This window comes from Heterodontus francisci, unplaced genomic scaffold (genome assembly GCF_036365525.1).
Source record: "Heterodontus francisci isolate sHetFra1 unplaced genomic scaffold, sHetFra1.hap1 HAP1_SCAFFOLD_176, whole genome shotgun sequence".
NCBI lineage: Eukaryota > Metazoa > Chordata > Chondrichthyes > Heterodontiformes > Heterodontidae > Heterodontus > Heterodontus francisci.
In genome coordinates, this window is record NW_027141945.1 from 1,399,351 (window position 1) to 1,411,625 (window position 12,275).

The window sequence follows — 12,275 nt, forward strand, 5'->3', positions numbered from 1 at the left end:
TAAAGGACTGACTGTAAACCACCTACAGAACAATCACTGTCCAATTATTAAAGGACTGACCGTAAATCACCGACAGAACAATCACTGCCCAATTATTAAAGGACTGACCGTAAATCACCTACAGAGCCATCACTATCCAATTATTAAAGGACTGACCGTAAACCACCTACAGAACAATCGCTGTCCAATTATTAAAGGACTGACCGTAAATCACCGACAGAACAATCACTGTCCAATTATTAAAGGACTGACCGTAAATTACCGACAGAACAATCACTGTCCAATTATTAAAGGACTGACCGTAAGCCACCTACAGAACAATCACTGTCCAATTATTAAAGGACTGACCGTAAATCACCTACAGAACAATCACTGTCCAATTATAAAAGAACTGACCGTAAATCACCTACAGAACAATCACTATCCAATTATTAAAGCACTGACCGTAAATCACCTGCAGAACAATCACTGCCCAATTATTAAAGGACTGACCGTAAATCACCTACAGAACAATCACTGTCCAATTATTAAAGGACTGACCGTAAATCACCTACAGAACAATCACTGTCCAATTATTAAAGGACTGACTGTAAATCGCCTACAGAACAATCACTGTCCAAATATTAAAGGACTGACCGCAAATCACCGACAGAACAATCACTGTCTAATTATTAAAGGACTGACCGTAAATCACCTACAGAACAATCACTGTCCAATTATTAAAGGACTGACCGTAAATCACCTACAGAACAATCACTGTCCAATTATTAAAGGACTGACCGTAAATCACCTACAGAACAATCACTGTCCAATCATTAAAGGACTAACCGTAAATCACCTACAGAACAATCACTGTCCAATTATTAAAGGACTGACCGTAAATCACCTACAGAACAATCACTGTCCAATTATTAAAGGACTGACCGTAATTCACCTACAGAACAATCACTGTCCAATTATTAAAGGACTGACCGTAAATCACATACAGAACAATCACTGTCCAATTATTAAAGGACTGACCGTAAATCACCTACAGAACAATCACTGTCCAATTATTAAAGGACTGACCGTAAATCACCTACAGAACAATCACTGTCCAATTATTAAAGGACTGACCGTAAATCACCTACAGAACAATCACTGTCCAATTATTAAAGGACTGACCGTAAATCACCTACAGAACAATCACTGTCCAATTATTAAAGAACTGACCGTAAATCACCTACAGAAAAATCACTATCCAATTATTAAAGGACAGACCGTAAATCACCTACAGAACCATCACTATCCAATTATTAAAGGACTGACCGTAAACCACCTACAGAACAATCACTGTCCAATTATTAAAGCACTGACCGTAAATCACCGACAGAACAATCACTATACAATTATTAAAGGACTGACCGTAAATCACCGACAGAACAATCACTGTCCAATTATTAAAGGACTGACTGTAAACCACCTACAGAACAATCACTGTCCAATTATTAAAGGACTGACCGTAAATCACCGACAGAACAATCACTGTCCAATTATTAAAGGACTGACCGTAAATCACCTACAGAGCCATCACTATCCAATTATTAAAGGACTGACCGTAAACCACCTACAGAACAATCGCTGTCCAATTATTAAAGGACTGACCGTAAATCACCGACAGAACAATCACTGTCCAATTATTAAAGGACTGACCGTAAATTACCGACAGAACAATCACTGTCCAATTATTAAAGGACTGACCGTAAGCCACCTACAGAACAATCACTGTCCAATTATTAAAGGACTGACCGTAAATCACCTACAGAACAATCACTGTCCAATTATAAAAGAACTGACCGTAAATCACCTACAGAACAATCACTATCCAATTATTAAAGCACTGACCGTAAATCACCTACAGAACAATCACTGCCCAATTATTAAAGGACTGACCGTAAATCACCTACAGAACAATCACTGTCCAATTATTAAAGGACTGACCGTAAATCACCTACAGAACAATCACTGTCCAATTATTAAAGGACTGACTGTAAATCGCCTACAGAACAATCACTGTCCAAATATTAAAGGACTGACCGCAAATCACCGACAGAACAATCACTGTCTAATTATTAAAGGACTGACCGTAAATCACCTACAGAACAATCACTGTCCAATTATTAAAGGACTGACCGTAAATCACCTACAGAACAATCACTGTCCAATTATTAAAGGACTGACCGTAAATCACCTACAGAACAATCACTGTCCAATTATTAAAGGACTAACCGTAAATCACCTACAGAACAATCACTGTCCAATTATTAAAGGACTGACCGTAAATCACCTACAGAACAATCACTGTCCAATTATTAAAGGACTGACCGTAATTCACCTACAGAACAATCACTGTCCAATTATTAAAGGACTGACCGTAAATCACATACAGAACAATCACTGTCCAATTATTAAAGGACTGACCGTAAATCACCTACAGAACAATCACTGTCCAATTATTAAAGGACTGACCGTAAATCGCCTACAGAACAATCACTGTCCAATTATTGAAGGACTGACCGTAAATCACCTACAGAACAATCACTATCCAATTATTAAAGGACTGACCGTAAATCACCTACAGAACAATCACTGTCCAATTATTAAAGGACTGACCATAAATCACCTACAGAACAATCACAGTCCAATTATTAAAGGACTGACTGTAAATCACCTACAGAACAATCACTATCCAATTATTAAAGGACTGACCGTAATTCACCTACAGAACAATCACTGTCCAATTATTAAAGGACTGACCGTAAATCACCTACAGAACAATCACTGTCCAATTATTAAAGGACTGACCGTAAATCACCTACAGAAAAATCACTATCCAATTATTAAAGGACAGACCGTAAATCACCTACAGAACCATCACTATCCAATTATTAAAGGACTGACCGTAAACCACCTACAGAACAATCACTGTCCAATTATTAAAGGACTGACCGTAAATCACCGACAGAACAATCACTATCCAATTATTAAAGGACTGACCGTAAATCACCGACAGAACAATCACTGTCCAATTATTAAAGGACTGACTGTAAACCACCTACGGAACAATCACTGTCCAATTATTAAAGGACTGACCGTAAATCACCGACAGAACAATCACTGACCAATTATTAAAGGACTGACCGTAAATCACCTACAGAACCATCACTATCCAATTATTAAAGGACTGACCGTAAAGCACCTACAGAACAATCGCTGTCCAATTATTAAAGGACTGACCGTAATTCACCGATAGAACAATCACTGTCCAATTATTAAAGGACTGACCGTAAATCACCGACAGAACAATCACTGTCCAATTATTAAAGGACTGACCGTAAACCACCTACAGAACAATCACTGTCCACTTATTAAAGGACTGACCGTAAATCACCTACAGAACAATCACTGTCCAATTATAAAAGGACTGACCGTAAATCACCTACAGAACAATCACTATCCAATTATTAAATCACTGACCGTAAATCACCTACAGAACAATCACTGCCCAATTATTAAAGGACTGACCGTAAATCACCTACAGAACAATCACTGTCCAATTATTAAAGGACTGACCGTAAATCACCTACAGAACAATCACTGTCCAATTATTAAAGGACTGACCGTAAATCGCCTACAGAACAATCACTGTCCAATTATTAAAGGACTGACCGTAAATCACCTGCAGAACAATCACTGTCCAATTATTAAAGGACTGACCGTAAATCACCTACAGAACTAAATCACATTTCATATTCCATTCACTACACTCCCCACAGGACAGAAAGTACATTTTATATTCGCAGCACAGAGCTCTGAAAATATTTTAAATCTGATTCTGAGATCACATTTTACTGATAATCTGACCTATTGTGGTGGGATTTCCTCTGCAGATGATTCATGAATTGTTTTGAAAATGTGTCACTGGAATGCGCAGCTGAATTCAACTAAACCACCCCTGGACCCACAGCAAAATGGACAAAGTTGCAAGTCACAGCGATTGTGAGATGGTGAGAGGCAGAAACTGCAGTTAATCAGAACACCAGCAGATGAAAATGGTGAGAAGGGCAGAAAGTTCAGAGACACCAGCAGATGGAGATGGTGAGAGGGGCAGAAACTGCAGTGAATCAGGGACAACAGCAGATGGAGATGGTGAGAGGAGCAGAAACTGCAGTGAATCAGGGACAGCAGCAGATGGAGTGGGTGAGAGGGGCAGAATGTGCAGTGAGGCAGGGACACCAGCAGATGGAGATGGTGAGAGGGGCAGTAACTGCAGTGAATCAGGGACAGCAGCAGATGGAGATGTTGAGAGGGGTAGTAACTGGAGTCAGACGGGGGCACTAGCAGATGGAGATGGCGAGCGGGGTAGAAACGTCAGTGAGACAGGAGCACCAATAGATGAAGATGGTAAGAGGGGGCAGTGCCTGCAGTGAGGCAGGGACACCATCAGATTGAGGTGGTGAGTGGGGTCAGAAACTGCACTAAGACAGGGAGAACTTGCAAACTGCACACATGCAGTACCCAGAACCAACCCCGGGTTGCTGGAGCTGTTGTGCTAACCACTGCGCCATCTGAGTGATTTATTTTAGAACCAGGAATTAGGGATGTTTTAATGGACTTTCACGTTTTGGTTCATGGGGTAATGTGAGAATTTGATTTGTGTCCCTTGCAAATGCACAGAATTGAATGTATTAATGGTGCACGACATTTAAGAAACAATATACAAAACCAGAGACAGTCAGACAATAGCAGTAGGAAAGTCAATCACTTTTTAATGGTTTTAATTTGAAGACCTGAGCTGATGACTGAAAAAACCACAATTCAAATCCCAATGGGCTGTTGTGAATTTGAATTCCGTTTTTTCCCCTAAAAACGAAAACATAAATCTGGATTTAAAGAAAAACTCCAGGATGAAATGATTCATTCCTGTCTGCTAGTGCAAAGACCGTCTGTGTCACAGATTTGCTACATTTATTAACGATTGAAGATGAGTGGTTGATTACCTCAAGTTCGCCAATGACACAAAAATAGGCATCATTGTGAGCAGTGTGGCAGGAAGCATACATTTACAGAGATAATAATATTTTAAGTGAATGGGCAAAACTGTGGTGGATGGATTTCAATGTTAGGTGAAAAAAGAACAGAACAGAGTTATTTATAAATGCTGAAAAACTGGAAACACTGGAGGTGCAAAAAGACTTTTTGAGAGGGAGCAGTACCTGCAGTGAGAAAGGGACACCAGCAGATGGAGATGGTGAGGGTGCAGCAACTGCAGTGAGACAAGGACATCAGTTGATGGAAATGGTGCCAGGGGACAGTAACTGCAGTGAGACAGTTACACTAGTAGATGGAGACAGTGAGAGAGAGAACAGTAACTGCAGTGTGAGAGGAACACCAGCAGATGATGTTACTGAGGATTTGGAAGTTTACACAGTTTGTGCAATTTATTTTAAGTAAACTTGAGATTCTGAATAAAAAAAACAATTTGCGTTAAATGGATGTTTTGCAACTATCTAAAGACTTGTAACATTAACCTGCTTCCTGTTTGGATAATTATTTGGAGTGATTCACCGTAATGCATAAATTAACAACTGCATCAAATAAAACTCAATCACTTACAAATAAAAACTCTCTAAATAAGTTCTGTTGAGTTCATCATCACTAAAGTTATGGCATCTTTCTCTTCCACATCTCTTTTATGCTGGTATCGTCTCTACTATAACTAAGAGTAATTGAAGTTTTGATCCAGTTGTTTATTGTTTATTGAAAGTTAATATTTAATCTGCTTTCAGTAACCTGTCAGAGAGTAAATTGTCTGTAAATTATGAATTTTAGTCCTGCTTCCAACCCCCTGGAAATTCTATAATGGGTGAATAAGAGTGGCACAAGTGCCAATGCTTGGGGAATATCAATGACAACCTTCTGTCAAGGTGAGAACACCAGCTAGAAGTTCATTCTGCTTCTTGTCCCCGAACTCCACTTGCTCTGAGATTAGTCAAGAATCTGCTGTGTGGTGCCTTATCGAAGGCCGTTGGAATGCTAATTTATATTACATATACCATATCATATTTGTATCTATTATTTCTGACACTTATTCAAATAATTCTATCAGGTTGACCAAGGATAAATATCCTTTTGGAATGTCTGTTGGCTTCTCTTCATTATGTCATGTGTTTGTATTAGATGTTTATCTATTTCATCTTTGAATGAGGGTTCCATTATTTTTCCTACCATTGATGTTATGTGAACTGGAATATAGTTCCTTGAACTTGTTCTATCTACTTTTTTTAAATACCAGGCTCACAGTAGCTGTTCATCATTCCTCTGTTAGTATTCCCTATTCTGATGATTATTAATGAACAGATAATCGTGCCTCTACTATCTCTCCCCTATCTTTTCAGTCTGTGGATGCAATCCATCCGAAGCAGAAAGTTTACCTTCTTTTTGATAACTTGACCAAATATCTCCCACTGAAAATCTTGAAGGATTTTTATGTCAAATTTATTCACTCTTATTTCAGAATTTACTTCCACCCCTCAGAGATCTCTGTCCCTCCTCCCTCAAGCTCAGAATCCTTATCCACGGGTTCATTCAGCCCCGATGGTCCCACAACACATGAGCCTTACTTCCTTCTGAGTTCAAAGGTGTGCTCCAGAATTCCATCTACATTTCTGTCCATGTCAGTCTGCCCCTCTCTGATCCAAATTCCAGTACACCCGAGCTGTCCTTAAAGTCATAGTGGATGTGATCCTACCTGACAGACAATACGAGGCCATTTGAAGCCAGTTCCCCTTCACCATCTCCAGCTGATACATTCCGAGGGCTCCATTTGTAATTGATTGTTTTCATTCACTTGCTATTCCTGTTGCAACGCCTCCATTCCTCTGCGACTCTCATCTGGGAATGGAAATCCTCCCAGGATCCTGATCTTGACCTGAAGGCAATGACCCTGTTGTAAAGTGGACGTCTCGAGTATAAACATTGGAATATTCCACACTCAAAGGCTGTCGCTAAGGAAGCCTGTTTGGGTCCGAGAGATGAGACTTTGTGTAGGATAAATGGACCATTCTTTGTTCCAATTCTACTCAGCTTCTTCCCTTTACATATTGTTTTTCTGATACTTTGATGACTGTGCTGGTGCAATTTCCTTCTGCTGCCTTGAACTGGACTCGTTTGTCAAATTTGCTTCTAATTTCTAACCATCCCCCGTCTAAAAAGTGTTCATCTCTGACACTCCCCTTCTCTTCCTCGACTTCTCCACCTTCATTGCAGTAAATTGGCTTCCCATTAATATCCGCGATTATCCCACTGACTCCCACAACTACCTTGACTATACTAACTCCCGAAGAAATTCAATGAAAGACTATGTTCCATTTTCCCAGTTTCTCCACTTCCGTTACATCTTTTAGATGATGATGCTTCCTTCCACACCAGTGCTTACAAAATATATTCATTATTTGTCAACCAGATATTCCCCTATACTGTGGTTAACAGGGCCCTCGACCGTTTCCCACTTTACTGCCTTTCCCTTCCCCTCCAATATGATCGATTCGTCCTCGCCTTCCATCCTACCAGCCTTCATATTCAAAGCACCATCCGCCCGATTTTTGCCACATTCGGCTATGTCCATGTATAACCGTATATTCTGCTCCCCTCCCGTCCACCTGCTCATTATGAAACCCTGGTCAACTCCTCAATTCCCCCAATAACTGCTTCCTTTCCTGCAGCACCTTTCCATGCAAGCACAGGAGATGCAAGACCTGGACTTTCAGCTCCTCCCTTCCCACTATCCAAGAACAAGCACTCCTTCCAGGTGAAACAGAGATTTGCTCCCACTTCTTCTTCTTATTTGGCCTCCTTGTCTCGGGAGACAATGGGCAAGCGCCTGGAGGTGGTCAGTGGTTTGTGGAGCAGCGCCTGGAGTGGCTATAAAAGCCAATTCTATTCACTTCTTACAAGCTAGGAATTGTATTCAATACACGCAATGGAATTCCCTGGACATTGGGGATATGAGCGAATGGAGATTATGTGATTGCTTTGCTGGACTCATCCGATCTGTCTGCAAACGTGACCCTGAGCTCCCAGTCACTTGTCACGTTAATTCTACATCCAGTCCCACTCTGACCTCTCTAACCCCGACCAATACCACGCTTCCACTGAAGCTCAATGAAGAAGGGCACCACATATTTCAATGAAGCACTTTATTGCCTGTCAGATTATAATCATTGCTTCTACTTTCTCGGACGTTTGTGCTGTTAATGGGGGATGGCTACACCAGACACACTGAGAGTGGAGGCAGTGCAGGCTGGTACTTTCCCTGGGGATCACCTCTTGATGCACAGCTGGCAGACTGGTCCATGCCCCTGGGGTTTACTCACCATTCTCTATCACTTCTCCAGTCGAATGGAACCTTCTACTCTTTGCCAGATTTTCCATACTTCCCTCCCACTCTGTTATTCTGTAATCATTTACACCTCCTCTGGACCCAGCCTCTTGCTCTTTAATTATCTCATTCGCCTTGCACCATCATCCTTTTTGTCGTTGAATCATTCTTGCCCTCCATTCGATCACAGACCTTCCCCTTTGTTATTTCCACCCTATACCCAACTTTTCACTGGATTAACCATTGCTTTAAAGCTGCTATTCTGCAATACATTCAAATTATGATGAAAAGTTTTCAGCCTGAAGCTATAACTCTCTTTTCTCTTTCCACAGATGCTGCCTGACCTACTGAATGTTTTCAGCATTCTCCTAATTTTATCAGATTGAAAACCGTTCCATTAATTTATTTTTAATCCAGTAATTAGGCCTGGGTATTACAGAGGCGAGTGACATAGGTGGGGTGCGAGTTGTCAGAGTTTGAGCTCCATAAACTGTCTGTTGTTACCTTGACTTGCTCCCATCCTGAAGTCTGAGGTCAGGCTGATTGTAATTGCCTTGGCTTGGCTTTCGGTCGGATGGGGGGGTGCGGATTCTCTGGAGCAGGACTCGGGCCCAGGATTGTCCAAACAATGAGTCCGAGGTACAGGGAGCTCCCTGATATTGGGGAGTGTCCAGTCACCAACTCCGGAGGTGGGGAGGGTTGTGACATTACTGATCGCCGGCCAGTCGAACTACAAACCCTGGAGCCGTCTCCTATCGGGCAGTGCAGTCCGAGTCTTGAGAGGTGAAGTCAGGGAAGCGTCTCCCATGATGGATATTGGACTGACACCTGGGACAGGGAAGGGACTGGAGGAGGGAGAGTGATTCCCAACAGCGGGAGGGTTTCCCAAGCTGGAGTTTGGTCTGACACCTGGGACAGGGAAGGGTCTGGAGCAGGGAGAGTGATTCCCAAACCTGGGGAGCGGTGTCCCAAGCTGGAGTGTAATCTGACAACTGGGACAGAGAAGGGTCTGGGGGAGGGAGAGTGATTCCCAGAACTGGGGAGGGGTCTCCCATGCTGGTGTGTGATCTGACAACTGGGACCGAGAAGGATCTGGAGTAGGGAGAGTGATTCCCAACAGAGGGAGGGGTCTCCCATACTGTAGTGTGATCAGACAACTGGGACAGAGAAGGGTCTCTAGGAGGGAGAGTGACTCCCAAACCCGGGGAGGGGTCTCCCATACTGGAGTGTGGTCCGTTATCTGGGACAGAGAAGAGTCTGGGGGAGGGGGGAGAGTGATTCCCAAACATGAGTAGGGGTCTCCCATGCTGGAGTGTCGTCTGACAATTGGGACAGAGAAGGGTCTGTGGGAGGCAGAATGATTCCAAAACTCGGGTAGGGGTCTCTTAAACTGGAGTGTGATCTTACAACTGGGACACAGAAGTTTCTGGGGGATTGAGAGTGATTCCCAAACCCGGGGAGCGGTCTCCCATGTTAGTCTGTGGTCTGACAACTAGGACACAAAAGGGTGTGGGGGAGGGAGAGTGATCCCCAGACCTGGGGAGGTGTCTCTCATACTGGAGTGTGCTCTGACAACTGGGACACAGAATGGTCTGGGGGAGGGAGAGTGATTCACAAACCCGGGAAGGGGTCTCCCATGTTGGAGTGTGATCTGATAACTGGGACAGCGAAGGGTCTGGGGGAGGGAGAGTGATTCCCAAACACGGGGAGGGGTCTCCCATACTGGAGTGTGAACTGACAACCGGGACATAGAAGGGTATGGGGGGGTGAAGAGTGATTCCCAAACGTGAGTAGGGGTCTCCCATATTGGAGTGTGGTCCGAGTCCGGAAGGTGGATGGGGCACGCGGAGTGTCTGATTCCAGACTTGATGTACGGCTCTGACACCCGGGATGTCCGATCCATGGGCGGTGTTGCAGTCCCGTGTGGGTGGTCTAATCCCTGCGGGATTTCTGCTCCCAGAATATCCAATCCCGGGAGGGGCTTGTGAGTACCCTGTCCTGCTTAGTGGGTGTGATAAATCTCTGGGAGGGATCTGACCTCAGGGTTTAAATGCTGTGGAGGCGAGATGTCAGACCAGGGCGGGCAATCTGATCCTGGGGAGAATCCAATCTCACGGGATATCCAATCTTGGTGGAGGGGAAGCGTCTGATCCTGGGGATAATCCAATCTCAGGGGATATCCAATCTTGGTGGAGGGGATGTGTCTGATCCGGGGGAGAATCCAATCTCAGGGGATATCCAATCTTGATGGAGGGGCAGTGTCTGATCCGGGGGAGAATCCAATCTCAGGGGATATCCAATCTTGATGGAGGGGAGTGGCTGATCCTGGGGAGAATCCAATCTCAGGGGATATCCAAACTTGGTGGAGGGGAAGTGTCTGCTCCTGGAGTGGGTGTCAGTTCTGACTCTGCCAATACTGGGTGCTTCTGTTTGCGGTGTGTGTTATAATGGAGATCACCAGGGGCCAGAGTTAGATGTCTAACACAGATTAAATCAGAAAATTCCAGTCTCATTTAAATATTTGCATTTCCAACGTGCCCCCTGTGAGCAGTTGCCTGCCTCCCCCTGTTTCGTCTCAGTTAAACCCAGAACTGGGTGGCTTGGAGGTCAGTTGTGATTTGCTTATTAATTTCTACCTCTGACCGGCTTCCAGCAATCCTGTTTTTGGTACTTACGTCCTTCCCTTACTCTATGGCTCAGACACGCAGAATTTTTGATTAGTAATTCGAGTCCATTTTCCCTTCTCTCTCTTACAGTTAATTTACTGACGACTGTGATGCTAAACCGCGGAAATTGCAGCCTCTCCACCTGTCCCAGTGGCGACCTGGTGCCAATAGCAAAGGCGGATCCACTGCTCATTATTACTGCCGTGATAATGAAACGTATCAATTCGTATTACTTTCCAATATCTTTCCTGGATATCACCCCTGTGTTTATAGTGACCACTATCCTGGCTGGTGCTGCCGGAGAATTTTCTGTCTGCTTCACCATCACTTTCACCTTTGATCAATTTGTGGCCATTTGTTGCCAGAAGCTGGAATGAAAATATTGCACCGAGAAAATTGCGACTGTGGCTCGATCAGCAATCTGCATTCTGCTCAGTTCAGAAAACGTCTGCTTCTACTTTGTACATCAGCCTGCAGAGATCATCAACAATATATCATGCTTCTGTTTTTCAAAGACATGCTATTTTACTGATCCAGAATCAGTGTGAATTGACAGGTTTGAAATGTTTTTAACTCTATTGCACCCAATCGCTTTAATTCTGTTCCTCACAGTGACCCAGAGATGGAGAGCAGAAGGAAATCTGTCATTTTACTCTTCACCATATCCGATAATTTCATCTTCCTGTGGTTGGTATTTGTTACAGATTTCTTATATTACAACATTGCAGCAAGAGGTCATTTGTATTGCAGGCTCTCCGAATGTATATTCCAATAAGTCGGATGGATGTTGCTGAACTTAAGTTGCTACCCAAACACATTTAATTCTGTGGTGACTCAGTCCAAGGTCATAGAGTGGTTCGAGAGTGCGGTGACATATCCAGTTACATCAATTAATGTATAAACAAAACGAATCGCGAGCAGCCCAGAGACTGTCCTAGTTTTTCCAGTCCATGAATGTAATATTATCCCGAATTTCCAAGGGGTGACTGACTGTTGGATGCCCCAAAATGCACTGGCAGGGGTAGGTCACACACACCCAACAGTAGCAGCAGCAGAAAAGAGGTGACTGACAGCTGAATGACCGGAAATCCACGGATGAGGGTGGGTGGCTCGTGGTCACACACAGCAAAGGACAGAGGGGCAGCAGGAAGATTTCACTTTTAGAGGGCCCGACAGAAAGGTGGCAGGAT